This window comes from Cervus canadensis, chromosome 20 (genome assembly GCF_019320065.1).
Source record: "Cervus canadensis isolate Bull #8, Minnesota chromosome 20, ASM1932006v1, whole genome shotgun sequence".
Classification (NCBI taxonomy): Eukaryota; Metazoa; Chordata; class Mammalia; order Artiodactyla; family Cervidae; genus Cervus; species Cervus canadensis.
The window spans coordinates 3,084,874-3,100,390 of NC_057405.1; the positions used below are offsets into that span (position 1 = coordinate 3,084,874).

Genomic DNA, 15,517 nt, shown 5'->3' on the forward strand with positions numbered 1-15,517 from the left:
AATCGTAGTTTGCAATCAAATGGTCCTCTGGCATTTACAAAACATTTTGCAAGATTCATTGGGCCCCAAGAATGAACTCAGAAGCAGACTTAGGTTACTACTTTTGCTTCATCAGTGAGGAACCCGAGGCCTTGAGACATCATTTTCCCCAGGATATGTAGCTAATAAATAGGAAAATTTGTGCTTTCAGTCCCAGGGCCCATGCTTTTTCATTGACTCTATATCCTGCTTTCCCTTCCTGGCTGGCCTGTAAAATGATTTTGTTATCTTACTTAACATGTTTCCCAAGGCAGTTTGATGACAACTCAGATCTTTTAGTTAATTAGTTCCGGATTTTTTCCCTGCTAATTTGAGAAACTGATTCATTAGCATGAAATAAAGGGTTTTTCTGGCAGTGGTTAAGAATGAATTCTTTGAGTGAGAAGCCACATTTGGAACTATTCAACTCTTGAAGAAAAGAAAGAATGTAATTTAATTGTATGACTAAATAAACAACAGGCTTAAACTGAACTCATGAGTCGATGTCCAGCAGAAAAGGACAGTTGTGCAATTTAATACGTGACAATGCGATTTAATGTTCTAGGGGTAGACAATTTTTCCCCTCTTCCATTCTAGGTTCTTTGGCTGGCCTAATAATTAAGTTGACATAAGACAAATTAATAAGAGAACAACCAAATTTAATTTTGTATATATAAGTGTCCCATAAAAATTTTAGACCCAGAGTTAAGTTGGGCAACTGGGACTTATATGTCATCCTCGGTCAAGCATTGGGTAGGGGTACTTCCCTGGCAGTACAGTGGATAAGACCGTGCATTTTCAAGGCAGGGGGCAGGGATTTGATCCCTGGTCGGGGAACTAGGATCCCACATGCAGTGCAGCCAAAATAAAGAATTGGACCACGGGCCTGGGTCTTCCAAAGGGAGGAGAAGATAAGAGGAGCTGGTATTTGATGGTTAGATGTTCATCCTTCCATGTGGATAGGTCGTTCAGATAAGATGTTGTCTCTAGCAGGATCTCTTTTTCTGGACCAGGCCCCCTATCTAAGGTCTTTAAGGCAGTAAGGGAAAGTAAAAGCCTTCCCTGAGTCTGCTGGGTCTTGACTGCCTTCAGCTCAATACAATCCACATGCCAAGGTGGCCTGTTTGGGGGTGACCTATTCAGCTCCCCTTCACTATTTAACTTTTTCAGCATGTCACTTTCTTGGCTCACAGATTAACTTTGTTTGCATATAATTTAGTAAAATAAGTTAACAAATTCTATTGTTTCTTTGAACCTGTTAAAAAATCTTTTTAAACAGCAAGTCTCAGACTGTATTCGTCTCCACGTTTTCAGATGACGTGGTTCTTTGCTTTAAGGAGAGAGAAGGTACTGGAGATTGAGTCAGTGACATGGGATCGTGGTGACTTGGGATGACATTGTAGCCTGTGTCCGCCTTCTGCCCTCTAAGAGCTGGGGTTAGGATTTCTCTGGGGCCTCTGCACTCTCTCTGCTCCATGCCCCTGCCACCCCACCGAGAACACACCCAGGACAGCTCAGATGTGAACATTACAGGCATGTGGAGGGTTGTAGCCCCTCACTGGTGGTGGCTCTTGTACAGAATTATGACTATTCCGGCTGGGAAACATGTTGGGGCTCCCCAGGTTAACTTACCTCATTTAGCAACAGAACACAGCTCCAGATGGGTTATTTGGTTTTAGCTGCTTTTTCCAAGTGGCTACAAAGTCATAGGAGGTTCTGGTTTTATTAGTTCCATTTAGGTACAACTGGTAATTTCCTGTTTTTAGTGAATGTTGGAGAGAGAGCCGGCCAATCCCTGGTGATGTGGTCTTTGGATCCATGACTCCTGCTGTTAACTACTCTATAGGTTGCATGCTAAGTCACTTCAGTTTGTGTCCACTCTTTGCGACCCTGTGGACCATAGCTCCCCTGTCCATGGGATTCTCCAGGCATTAACACTGGAGTGGGTTGCCATTTCCTCCTCCAGGGACCCTCCCAACCCAGGGATCGAACTCGCATCCCTTACGTCTCCCGCATTGGCAGGCGGGTTCTTTACCACCGATGTCACCTGGGAAGCCAGTCGACTGTTCTATAGAAAATGCTAAAGAGAGCAGCTGCAGGTGCTTTTCTCAGCTGGTTCTTGAGTTGTGTATTCAGTTGTTTCAGAAGTTGCTGAGTGAAGTTTCATCTAACTTTAGGATGTCCACAGCTCACACTCTGAAACCTCAGTGTTAGGGAAGTGTAATTTTTAGACATAACTCTTTTGCTTAAAAACCATGTTTTACTTTCAGGTCAATTTACAGGCATTAGTCTGTTGATCCCTACTAATTTTTTTTAATTGAAGTATAGTTGATTTACAATGTCTCAAGTGTACAGCAAAGCGATTCAGTTACATACGTGTATGTATGTATAACTTTTCAGAGTCTTCTCCACTACAGGTTATCACAAGCTATTGAATATAGTGCCCTGTGCTGTGCAAGGAGGTTCTTGCTGTTTATTTATCTTATATGTAGTAGTGTATGTCTGTTCATTCCAAATTCCTCATTGACCCCTGCCCTCCAACTAGTGATTTTTAAATGCCAATGAAAAGCCGGTCTGTCCAGCCCTACCTGTCCACAGCAGGTCTTGCAAGCTCCTTCCCCAGCTCAGCTATTCATGGCCTCAGACAGAAGGAGGTGGCCGCTGAGGTGCCGAAGGGGTCTGTTAAGAAGCAAGTGCAAACTGCTCAGGCGCTGAGGACAGAGACATTTCGTAAATGACCAAATGGCCTTGGGCCTGGGGATGCTCGCCTCTTAGCCTTCAATGCCATGGGCATTTCCCGCGTCAGTTGGACACCATGCTGTGTGTCCTGGGAAAGGCAGCCATAGGTGGGAGCTCCTGGGATCTGTTCCAGTGGGTTGGTGGTTTTGATTATTGTGCAATTACAAAGTTTACACCAGGAATATGGCTGGCTCAACCGTGTCACAGCAAGCCTCTGGGACGACCACTAGCTTTTAGGCAAGCTTTCAGTTTCTGTTACATCTGTTAGATAGCATGCCAAAGAATTTGAATATAGCAACCCTCCCACGAGGAAATAAAGGCTGAAGACAGTTCCTGTAATGTGGGTGGCTAGGAGGAGGTATAATGACAACTTCTGAGAAGGACAGATGGCACAATAGTAGCAGCTCAGATTAGAGCCAACTCTACCTGGGTTCAAATCCCAGAGATGCTATTTATAGCTGTGTGGCTTCTGGGTGGTAAACCTGCCCCAGCTTCAAGTTCTTCATCTGTAAAATGGAAATAATAGCAACAGTGCTCATTTCTTGGGGAGGTAAATGACGTGTAAAACGTTCCACTCTAGTCTCTCAAGGGAAACCTGTGAATTCGTCACAGACACCACCCACCTTGCATTTAGAGCTTTAAGCCAACAGTCTCCCATTGGCTTCTCACAACAGCCCTAGGAGGTTGGCTAGGTAGGCATTAATGCCTCTATTTTACACCTAAGGAAGCTAAGAGCCCAAGACACTTCTCTGCTGTAAAATGCCCATCAGGAGTGGCTCATCTCCAAACTGCAGACGTGCATTTTCCAACCAAGCCTATTTTCTTCGTTTGGTTGCCACTGATAGATAAAAACCTTTTAAAAATACTTTTGTTTATTTCTTTTTATTTTTGGCTTTGCAGGATCTTCGTGGCTGTGCAGGCTTTCTCTAGATAGAGCAAGCAGGGGCTACTCCCTAGCTGTGCAGTTCGGGCTTCTCACTGGGGCGGCTCCTCTTCTTGAGGAACCCGGGCTCGAGAACACAGGCTCAATAGTTGTGGCGAATGAGCTTAGTTGCTCCGCGGCGTGTGGCATCTTCACCACTGAACCCCCAGGGAAGCCTGATAACAACTTTTTTAAACTGCATGAATTCTGCTTCATCCTACCAACTTCTTCTACAAATTCCTCACTCACCCCCTGTGTCCAACCAAAGCAAACTTCAAGTGTATGTTCGCCACCTCTGAGCTTTAGCCCAGGAACTTCTCTTTTTTTTTTAAGACTTTATGATGTGGACCCCCCCATTTTTTGTCTTTATTGAATTCATTACAATGTTTATGTTTTTTTGGCTGAGAGGCATGTGGAATCTTAGCTCCCCAAACAGGTATAGAACCCTCACACCCTGCATTCGAAGGTGAAGTGTTGCTGGCCAAAATCTTGGCTTTCTCTGTCACTGAAGCGGAATTTTAAAAGTATGGAAATACAGTCTGGAAGAAATAGAAAAGAGGTTTTAATTCTGCTGTCGGAGAGGGGAACACAGTAGGTTCATGCCTCAAGAACTGTGCCCCCCTCCATGAGGAGTCTAGGCGCTTATATTAGAAGAGGGTTCGCAGTCAGGAGTCTGTGATGAGGAACAAAGGTGTTAGGAACTTGATTTCTTCCTCTTGCATTGTTTCAAAGACAGTCATAGGCTGGTGTCAGTAACCCAGTAATTGATTCTGGCCGTTCAGTGGCTCTTCAGCCTTCTTTCTGACATATTATACAAGGGGAAGGGTGCTGTAAGGATAAATACCAGACCCAGGATGTATTTAGCATATGGTCAAAGGAAAACAGATGTGAAGTGTAGCTCCTACAGAGTTAGGGGACAGAAAAGCAAACTTAGTTATAGACATGCAGAGTTAGAAGCAGTTAAAGTGAAAAAGACTAGGAATGTCAGGCTTGCTCATTGTTCTAGTTATCTTCTTTGTTCTCAGTAAAGGGAAACAAAAAACAACTCATTCCTCTTTTTCTTTCCTTTTCACTTCAACAGAAGTCGTAACCACTGGACAGCCAGGGAAGTCCCTAATCCAGGAGCTTCTCAATGAACGTGTTTCTGCGGGATGTCAGGCACACACACATCTGCTAGTTTCTGTGTTTATGAGTTACAAAGTCACTCTGTTAACCGCCATTATTATAAGACGCTTTATTTCTCCAAACCGGAAATAATCCAGATGTCTCCCACATGAGAAGGAAGGGATGAAGAAACCATGGTTTATTCAAACAAGAGGCTCCTTCTCTGCGGCAAACAGGAATGAACTACAGATATATGTAACGGCATGAATTCATCTCAAAAATGTTATATTGAGTGAGAAAAGCCAGACACAGCAGGGAACCTACCTTAAAATCCCATTTATATGAAGCTTTAGAAATGACAGAACAAATTTAATGGTGACAGAACTCAGAACATTGGATGTCAGGTCAGGGGGAGGTGAACACAAGGAATGATTAGAAATGCGACATGTAGGGGCTTTATGAGGTGTCAGAAATGTTCTGTCTCTTAATAGGAAGACAGGTTAAGCAGAATATACTTTAAAACTCATTGAACTGTACACTTAAAGTCTGTGCATTTTACTGCAAGTAAATCATATCTCAATAAAAGCTGTCAGCTATAGGTGGTTATACAGTTATGATTAAAAGGAAAGTGACTTCCCTGGAGGTCCAGTGATTAAGACTTCACCTCCCACTGCAAGAGGCGCAGGTTTGATCCCTGGTTGGGGAACTAAGATCCCACATGCCTCGTGGCCAAAAAAAAAAACAAAACAAAACAGAAAAGAAAAGCAATATTGCAACAAATTCAATAAAAGACTTTTAAAATGGTCAACATCATGAAAAATCTTTATGGTAAAAAAGGCAACTTTCCCAGAAATACAGGTATGACTAGGCATATAATTGGGAAGGGTTAATTTTGAATTTATGCTGGATCTGCTTCTGTAACTTTAACCCTCATTTTGCCACTTTTGTTATTGTGGTGGTGGTTTAGTTGCTCAGTCGTGTCCGATTCTTTGCGACTCCATGGACTGTAGCCCACCAGGCTCCTCTGCCCATGGGATTGCCCAGGCAAGAACACTGGAGTGGGTTGCCATCTCCTTCTCCAGGGGAACTTCCCAACCCAGGGATCACACCCTGGTCTCCTATATTGCAGGAAGTCTCCTGCACTGCAGGCGGATTCTTCACTGGCACCAAGGAAGCCCCTTTGTTATTGCAGGTAAACATAATGGCCTGCCTCAGGGAGATAGCCCGAACTGCCCACCTTTGAAGGACAGTAAGGAAGTGAATGGAGACGGCAACGGCACCCACTCCAGTACTCTTGCCTGGAGAATCCCATGGACGGAGGAGCCTGGTGGGCTGCAGTCCATGGGGTCGCTAAGAGTCGGACATGACTGAGCGACTTCACTTTCATTTTCACTTTCATGCATTGGAGAAGGAAATGGCAACCCACTCCAGTGTTCTTGCCTGGAGAATCCCAGGGACGGGGGAGCCTGGTGGGCTGCCGTCTATGGGGTCGCACAGAGTCGGACACGACTGAAGTGACTTAGCAGCAGCAGCAGCAAGGAAGTGAAACTAACACATCCCTCTGCCGGAGGCTTGCCACTCTAGGGTACCTTTGCAAGGATTGAATAGTCATTTTACTTTGTTTCCTCACCTCCCTCACCACTACCATCTCTGATCCATGAGAGAACCTGGCAACCAGGCCCCAACAAGATAGTTATTTTGAGACACTAGGCTGCCATCTTCTTGGAGAGCCGGCTCCTGAATAAAGTCCCTTCCTTATCCCAACACTTCGTCTTGGATTCTTTGGCCCATCTTGCGGCAAGCAGAGCAAGCTTGGACTCAGTAACAAGCCAACTATTTAGATGCCCATATTCATGCAGGCAAGATGGTTGGGTGGCATCATTGACTCAATGGACATGAATTTGAGCAAACTCCAGGAGATGGTGAAGGACAGGAAAGCCTGGAGTGCTGTGAACAACAATTCACACAGACTATTGACTAACATTCAACAGACAAGAGCAGCATAATGTGGTAGAAAATAAAAGACGCCTTTGTTCTTGGGCGCTACAACATTAAGGTAAGCAGTATCTTGAATCAAGCGGTCCAGATTACTAACTCGTTTAGGGACCCATTGTTAATTAATGACGTTGTTTTTAGATGTAGTCTTTTTTCTTTAGTTAAGAAAGACGCTCCAGAACAGTAAACTCCACCTATCCTATCTCACTCTGATATTCTTCTTGTTTTCAATACATATATGTATCATATTTGCCTACTGACTCGATTTTTTATTTATTTATTGGATTTTTAAAAAACATTCAAACTCAGAAGAACCTCTCCTCTCCCCTGTGGTCACATCTACATCCCCTCAGCCAGCAAGACGTCTCAAAACAAGGCGCTCTTGTGGTGAGGATGGGGGTGACTGGTGCAAATCCTTCATGCGCCTGGGAAAACAACTAAGATGATGAGTCACGTCCTGCTCTCTTGAATGCGGTAATCAAACTTCCTCTCGAGGGTGGGGATTACAGGCCAGCTTGTCCTCTGGAGAGAGCCGCTCAGGGAGCAATCACCAAACAAGCGGGGCAGCTGGTGGGAGCGGACTCTCTGGGACTCCACAGTCTACCCCAAGGAGAACTGCCGTAGATTTCCTGACCTCATTGCTTTCTCTCCTAACCAGCAGAGTTGGAGGGAAAGGGAGAATTCCTCCCTCTCCCAAAATAAGCAAGGATGGGGACTCACTGCCCGGGTCCTATTTCCAGGCTCAGAGACATTCCAAGTCTGCCTGAGGTTAGTTGTAGCTGAAGCTCTAGACATGACCCCAGCACATTAGAAAGACCTATTTCTCTCTGTCTGCTTCACCCTTAAGATAGAACGGGAAGGTGTGTGCATGAGAGGCAGGGAGACCAGAGGCGTCAGCCATCCATGTCCTGAGAGAGGAGCTTCCCTATAGTTCTTAACTGGTGCTTCAGAAGATCCCCGGAGGAGGGCATGGCAAGCCACTCCGACATTCTCCCCTGAAGGATCCTGTGGACAGAGGAGCCTGGCAGGCTACAGTCCACGGCGTTAGGGTCAGACACGGCTGAAGCGGCTTAGCACATCACTGCGCATGGAACGAAGGCCGTGCCCTGTTCGGCGGGGTGGCAGGAACTGCCCTAGCCTATACTCTGTATGTTCCCTTTCTTTCGGCATTTCCTCTTTGGGGGTTACGGATATGCCGATTCAGGATAAATACATTTCCCAGCATTCTTTGCAGGTGGGTGTGGCCAAGGGACCCAGTTCTGGCCATTGGGAAGTGTGTGACAGCCTCCTGGAACTTTCCTTGAAAGATGACAGGCACGTTCCCTTTCCCCTTCATCCCCTTAAGCATCCTGCTTCTCCAGTGGCAGAAACGATGGCTGGTGGTCCAGCGGTTAAGATGCCATGCTTCCACTGCACGGGGCCCAGGTTCGATTCCTGGTCGGGAAACTAGGATCCCACATGTCATGTGGCAGGACTAGGAAAAATAATAAAATAAAAATTGAAAAAACAATGACAGCTTAAGCTCCTGCCACCGTCTTGAACCATGAGGTCAAGGGCCACACTCTAGGGCTGCATGTGGTGAGTGAGAAAGCCCCAGTTTTCTGTCCCTGAGGTCTATACGGAGGGAGCTGGTGAACTGTCTGGACTGCCTCTTCCAGACTTCTTTCTTCTGGAGCCCTTGTTCTTTCACTGGTTACTGAGTCTAATTGAAACAGCAAGTCACTGAGAACAGATGCAACCTGGGAGGGATTCCATGACATGAAGAAAATTTTTTCAAAGGAGTTTTCCTGAGGCCAGAAATATACCCCATGGTGCTCAGTGAATAGCATGATTCAGTGAAGAATCCTGAGAACTGGGCCATCTCATTCCAACTTCAGAGAGAACCCATGAAGTACCAGGATCGGGATATTCACAGGTGCCCAGGGCGTCAGGGGGCTGAGAGGGTGAAATCAGGAGCCAGATGGACAAGCCTCAACCCAGGTCACACGTTGCCACCAGTTCTGCATAGTCTGATGGATACTAACCAATTTAGGGTATCTGGACAAGATACTTTTGTCCATATTAGGGTATTACTTTTTCTTTAATAACTGCAGCATCAGTCATCTGACATAAAGCCTGTTACTCAGCCTCTCTGGCTATGTCTTTTTATCTGCAAAATGAAGGGTGAGACATCTCCCTGGAAAGTTGGCCCCCCAACACACCAGCTGGTCCATGACAGTTTTCATCTGTTCTTTTGATGAAAATGTCAGGGTAAAGAGCAGACTAGAAGGATTTTATATTCTGAGATCACGTCTTCCTACACTTTCAGGGTGAAAACTTTTGTTGTTGATTTAGAAATGATTGTGGGCTTTCCAGGTGGTGAAGAATCCACCTGCCAATGTAGGAGACACAGGTTCCATCCCTGGGTTGGGAAAATGCCTTGCAGGAGGAAATGGCAAACCACTCCAGTCTTCTTGCTTGGAGAATCCCGTGAACAGAGGAGCCGGGCGGGCTGCAGTCCGTAGAGTCGAAAAGAGTCAGACACAACCAAACAGCTGAGTGCTAGAAATGATTGCAGTTACAGATGCAATTAGAGATTGGTTTGTGGCTGTGGTTTTAAATATTTTCACTTGGAAAAATTAAAAGTTGGCTCTTCCTCTCCTTCTTCCCTCTCTTTTCCTTCTTCCTCCTCCTCATCCCCTTCCTTCTCCCCTTCGTCTATTTTTTAATTTTCTGAACTGAATACTTCAGACCCTCTAACTCATTCCTCCTGTCCACACTAAGAGACCAGAATTATCCTCTTTTTTTTTTTTCAGATAGAGAGATTAAAACTCAGAGAAATTAATTAAATTACTCAAGGTCACATAGCTGGCAAAATGCGTTCACTTCATATCTAGCTTCCTGCCTCCATACTGAACATGAATAAGATAAGTGAAAGATAAAAAGAAAAGAAATTAGATAAAAAGATAAGGCATCCTCTTTTCTAATTACAAAGCTATAATACAGTACCTTTGAAGCAATTTCTCTACAAACAGCAGAGTTTAACAAAACATTTTGGCAAAAATTGTACATGTGTCCTTACATGTAAAAGGTGTAACTATGAGGAAAATATCTTAGTTTGGGGACATCTTTACAATAATAGATGAAGTACAACTATCTCCTTCTTCTCCAACATTTCAGTAAAAAAGACAATAGTCAAGGGTAACTGAAATTAAAATAAAAATACAAAGCCTGAGATTTTGGAGAGAAGAAATTTCTATAATCCATATGTAGCACAGTGTCTAGTGCATAGTGAGTGCTTATAATCAGTAGCTTTAGTGCTCACTTTGGCATATATATAATAAAATCAGAAGAATACAGAGATTAGCATGCCCTCTGCTCAAGGATGACAAGAAAATTCCTATTTTGGGGGCTTCCCTGGAAAGTGTCTGCCTACAATGTGGGAGACCTGGGTTTGATCCCTGGGTTGGGAAGATCCCCTGGAGAAGGAAATGGCAACCCACTCCAGTATTCTTGTCTGGAGAATCCCATGGACAGAGGAGCCTGGTGGGTTACAGTCCACGGGGTCACAAAAAGTGACACAACTGAGTGACTTCACTTTCACTTTCAGAAACTAATAAAACATTATAAATCAATTATGCTTCAGTTTAAAAAATAGCTTTCATTCCTTCTTTCCATCAAATCAATGAGCAAAGAGCATGTGCCAACACCGTTATGTACCTTGGAATACAGCAGCTGAGAAGTTAGACAAAAGCCCTGCCCCTCGGAGCTGACCTTGTAAGGCTTGTTACACCTGTAATGACATCCTCTGCTGCAGCCTTCACTCACAGGCTCTCTCTCTGCTCACAGAAGGAAGGAGAGAGGTTCGTGGCCAAGCTCCGCTCTGCAGCCCTTCAAGGCCACGGCAGCGTGGACGAGGTGGGTAATTGGAGATACAGGGCGGCAGCTGCCAGCTTCCTTCTGGGTGCAGAGGAGGGGTGCTCTCTGGGGGAAAGGAAAGGTGATGGGAAGGAGGGACTGGGTAAAGGCGGGTGGTCAGAAGAGGTTGGCAACCAGAGGACCAGGAACTGGGTCTAGAATCTTCCTTCAAGCACTTTGGGCAAATCTGATGTTGGAGCAGAAAACCAAAGCTCTACATGGTAGAACCTGCCTGCCTGTCCCTCCCACCTCCGGCCTCCATTCCCCCCATGTCAGGAGGCCAGGTACCTTTTGGATTAAGGAATGTTGATAGGAGAAGATGGAAACTTCCCTTGGGCCCGTTGTGTCTCAGACCACACAGATTTCTTGTGGGAAACCGTAAACGTGAAAAGGTTTGGGGGCCAGAAGTCCCAGTTCCATTTCTGGCTTGTATCTTGCCATCTTCACCTCTTATCTCTTCTAAGCCCTACTTCAGCAGCTCCCACTCCCAGAGTAGACCCTGAAACAACCCCCAGAGAACCTCTTGGGTTCCAGGGAACACAGTTTGCAAACCATGCAAAACTCTCCCCCCACCCCCAAATTTATTTCAGACTTTGGTACCAGCCTTTTAAGAAGAGTTACTGTTATTAACAACAACCACCACCAAAAAAAGAGTTGGGATTATTAGAAAATCATGAACTCTGGGGGTAAGGCTCAGGCACTGAGACTTTCTCAACAGCTTGCCAGGTGACTAATCCAAGCCTGGGAAGCATGGATTAAGGAGAATCATCAAAACATCATGGAAACGCCTCAATGCACAAATGTATAACATGCTTTGGAAATATAGATGAGTTAAAGATAAGTTATGCTTTGGGGAGGGAGAGGATGTAAGGGAAAGTCACAAAGGGGAGGCGACATCTGAGCTTAACTTTAAATAATGAGGGGGATCTCTAGGGCCTCCCTGCTTAAGATGTGGTCTGCAGGCCAGCAGCACTGACGTCTCCAGGCTGCTTGTTAGAAACACATAATCCTGGAACTTTTCTGGCGGTCCAGTGGTTCACACTATGCACTCCCAATGCAGGGGACCTGGTTCAATTCCTAACTGGGGAACTAAGATCCCAGCTGCCCCAGCTAAGACATGGCTCAGCCAAATAAAAATTTCTTAAAAAGAATGAAAGAAACGCATAAGCCAAGGTCCCCTCCCAAACCTACTAAATGAGAATCTGCATTTTAACAAGGTCTGCAGGTTATTAATAGGCACGTTTAATGTGAGATACCTTGGGCTAAATGGACTAAAGAACACTCGCCAATAAACCTGGTCAGTTTCGTTTCAACGTGACGTACTACACCTGAAGTTGGTTTTTCAATTTATCTTTCAAAATAAATCCCAAACCTAATATTCTCAAAGTTGACCCACATGCCATGTCATGATGACATCTGCAGGTCTGAAAGTCAGGACTGAGTATTTTAATGAATCCGCTGATGGAGAGTATGTTTATACTACAGGTGTGGATTGCCCTCAGATAGCTCTGGAGGTTGGACAGGCTGGGACATAGGTCCCTTCTGGCATGGGATTTGGCTCTCTGTGCAGATAGGACAGTGCTCTCACCCTCCAACACGTGCTGGGCGCACAGCCTTCCCCGTGGGTGCCATTTTCACTTGCGTCACATTTCTTAGTGATCGGTGTGGGGTCAGGGGTAGAAGGTTGGGGACGTGTAGACTGCTCTGAATGGCTGATGGTCCTACAGCTCACCTCTGGTCTCAAGGAGCTAAGCCCGAGTCCTAGTTTAACTCTGAATTCCAACTGGCTGTTAGGATAACTCCAGGCAGACATGTTTCAGCACAACCCAGGCCAGTTTGGGGTTTGTTTGTTTTTTTTTTTCAGTCACTTCTCTAAGTAAAGAAATAAATCACTTTTTTGCCTGAAAATACTATGAGCAATGAATTGTTTCACGCAGATCCACCTACCTGATGGGTTGAACACAATTATGGAAGATAGCACATTTCAGTTGGTGTGTAGGATGAAAATCCCTAAGACCCCCGTGAGGTTGACGTGAGAGATGAATTAGGAGCCACACAGCCAGCTCTCACTGCATGCTCTTTGGAGCAGAGAGTGCACCCCGCGCTCCTTTTACACAGCGCAGCTGCCCTGCCCAGAGACACGTGGGATCCTAGCTTCCCCACCAGGGGCCGAACCTACACTCGCCTGCAGAGGAAGTGCGGAGTCTCAACCGCTCAAGACTGCTGCTTCCCAAGCTGGGTCCACAGACCCGGTAACCAGGTTACAGACACCACCCTTGGACCACCTCCACCAACTCCAACAGAAGAGTTTGAAGAACCCACCATTAAAACCACAACCCTCATCCAGGCCAGGTATGCCATAGTGTTCTTTTGAAGTCCTCCAAGAAAACAAGAGTCTATAAAACCATCTCCTATTGTAAAGAGCAGTTCTCTGAACATTTTTCCTTCTACCTACATAAACCTTTTGAACTTGAGAGAGTGGTTCCTCTTCTTTGCCAAGGAAGGCCTTCATCTATCTGCACGATTTTTAAAATTATTTGTTTACTTGGCTGCGCCAGGTCTTCATCGAGGCACGCGGGATCTTTAGTTGTGGCAGGTGGGATCTCTGTTCCCGGGACCAGGGATTGAACCCGCCGCACCCTGCACTGGGGGCATGGAGTCTTAACCACTGGAAACCAGAGAAGTGCCCTACGTGCATGACTGATCCCATCTGGCCTCTGGCTTCCATCTTGCCTCTCTTGTTCACAGCCTTTACCCTTCTCAATTTTTATGCTATTATTTGTCCCCAGCCCTCCCCTCCCCCACTTGAGAGTATTCCTTCTTACTGTATCTGTGACTGTATCCTTCTATGTAGGTAGAAGGAAAAATGTTCAGAGAACTGCTCTTTACCATAGGAAATGGTTTTAGACTCTTGTTTTCTTGGAGGACTTCAAAAGAATACTATGGCATACCTGGCCTGGATGAGGGTTGTGGTCCTAATAGTGGGTTCCTCAAACTCTTCTGTTGGAGTTAGTGGAAGTGGTCCGAGAATGGTGTTTATAACCTGGTTACCAGGTCTGTGGACCTAGCTTGGGTTCTTCTATTTCTCTGATCAGCATTCCTCTTCCCACCTAAATAAGTACTCCTGAGCTTTTATCTCCAGACCTCCTCTCTTCTGCTTTTCTTCTGAGGAGTTTTGTTCCCCTTGATAGAGCTTCCTTGAGCACGTCTGGGGTGATAGTCCCAAGTCTTTATTCCCTTCAGCCCTAGACCAGCCTGTGTAAGTTTTTACTTGACATCTCCGCTTGCCTGCCAGGCCCAGACTCCTCAGCTCCACTGGACTAGCTTCTCCCTCCGGCTGCCTGGTCTAAGCCAATGTCAGCACACAGGCTGCAATTCCAAACATCACCGAGCTTAACGTGGACTTTTCCCACTATCATCATCATTATTGTCCTGCCTCATAGGTTCCCTGAAACTCAGCAGCTTTCCGTTGTTTAAATTCATGGTTTCCCTTCTGCAGAGGGAAGAACAAAATCAAACTGGTTTTGAAGAGTCCTAACTTTCTAAACTTGCTTACAACCCAGAGCTCTGATTTTCTTTGACATTCGCGGGTGCAGACAAGACCCACCCAATTTCTTCCCCAGGTTTATTCTAAGTGGAATGAACCTAGAAGGACCCTTGACACTGAGGTCCTGGAACTGCTAGGATGCGAACCCAAGACTTTGGTACATTTGGTGGAGTGTTTGCTCCCAGTTCCCTGAACACACCCAAGCTTTCCTTCTGCCATGTTATATTCCCTTCCCTCCTTTCCTATTAGTTGAAATTATATCTAGCCATTGCTCAAAATTTACCATAAACAGCAGAATCTATAATGTCTCCCTCCTTTGGACCATTTTAAACCATGCCTATTACGAGTGTGAACTTTGTTATCTTTTGTCTTTCTTTTTTTTTTTTTTTCATCACTCTGCATAGCCTTGTGGGAACTTAGCTCCCTCACCAGGGATTGAACCTGGGCCTCAGCAGTGAAAGCAGCAAGTCCTAACCCCTGGACCTTCAGGGAATTCCCCAGTGTAACTTTCTTAGTGACTAAAAGGAGTCTCCCATTCATTTCTTTATCTGCTACCACCCCAGGCACCACCCCATCCCCCACCTGGGCATAAGGCCTTGAAGATAAGTGCCGATAAATGTCTCCTTGGTGTCCAAGAAGGCTGTCTGATCATCAGTTTTTGTATAATACCTATTTCTTTTATTCCAGCATGCACATGTTTTACAATTTAACATTGGTGAAGTCAGGATTCATCCTATAATCGTTGACTGCTATAATTTAATTAGCAGCATTTTTTCCTCTCAGTGGTTCATAAACTACGGGGGCATCTTACATTTGAGGGCGCCTTCGATTCAGTGAAACCAAGCACCATCAAGCATCTCTGATAACAGTTATGTTTACTCGTCTGTCCCCTCTACGGTGAATCATTCTCTGCTCAACATTTCTTTAATTCCTGTTCTCCACTCCTACGGTTGTCTTCTCTTTACCTCATTTAAATTTCTACCTTTCTCACATAGAGTCACATTATTACACTGCAGTAAGACTGTGCTAAATCCGAAGGTGTCATTGGCTCATGATAAAATGCTGCTTACAATTCTGTTTGCTATAGAATGAATGCCAGTTCTCTATAGAAGCTAGTTAAAATACATCTTTATTTCTGTTAAGTGTGAACAGGCCACCATGCTATAGGAGCTTCCATTTATGAAGACAACGTGGTCAGAAGTCAAGCAGTGTTGGAATTAAATGCAACAACTAGAGCAACAGGATGTATTTTTAATGACAATGTAATTATCATTCTTTGAGCAGCAGTGTGGCTT

At 45.2% G+C, this 15,517-nt stretch overlaps 1 pseudogene; it reads left to right on the forward strand.

Annotated features, from left to right (window-relative positions):
• The first annotated feature begins 10,074 nt into the window (after window positions 1-10,074).
• Window positions 10,075-10,165, forward strand: LOC122422986 (annotated as a pseudogene).
• Window positions 10,166-15,517: the final 5,352 nt, after the last annotated feature.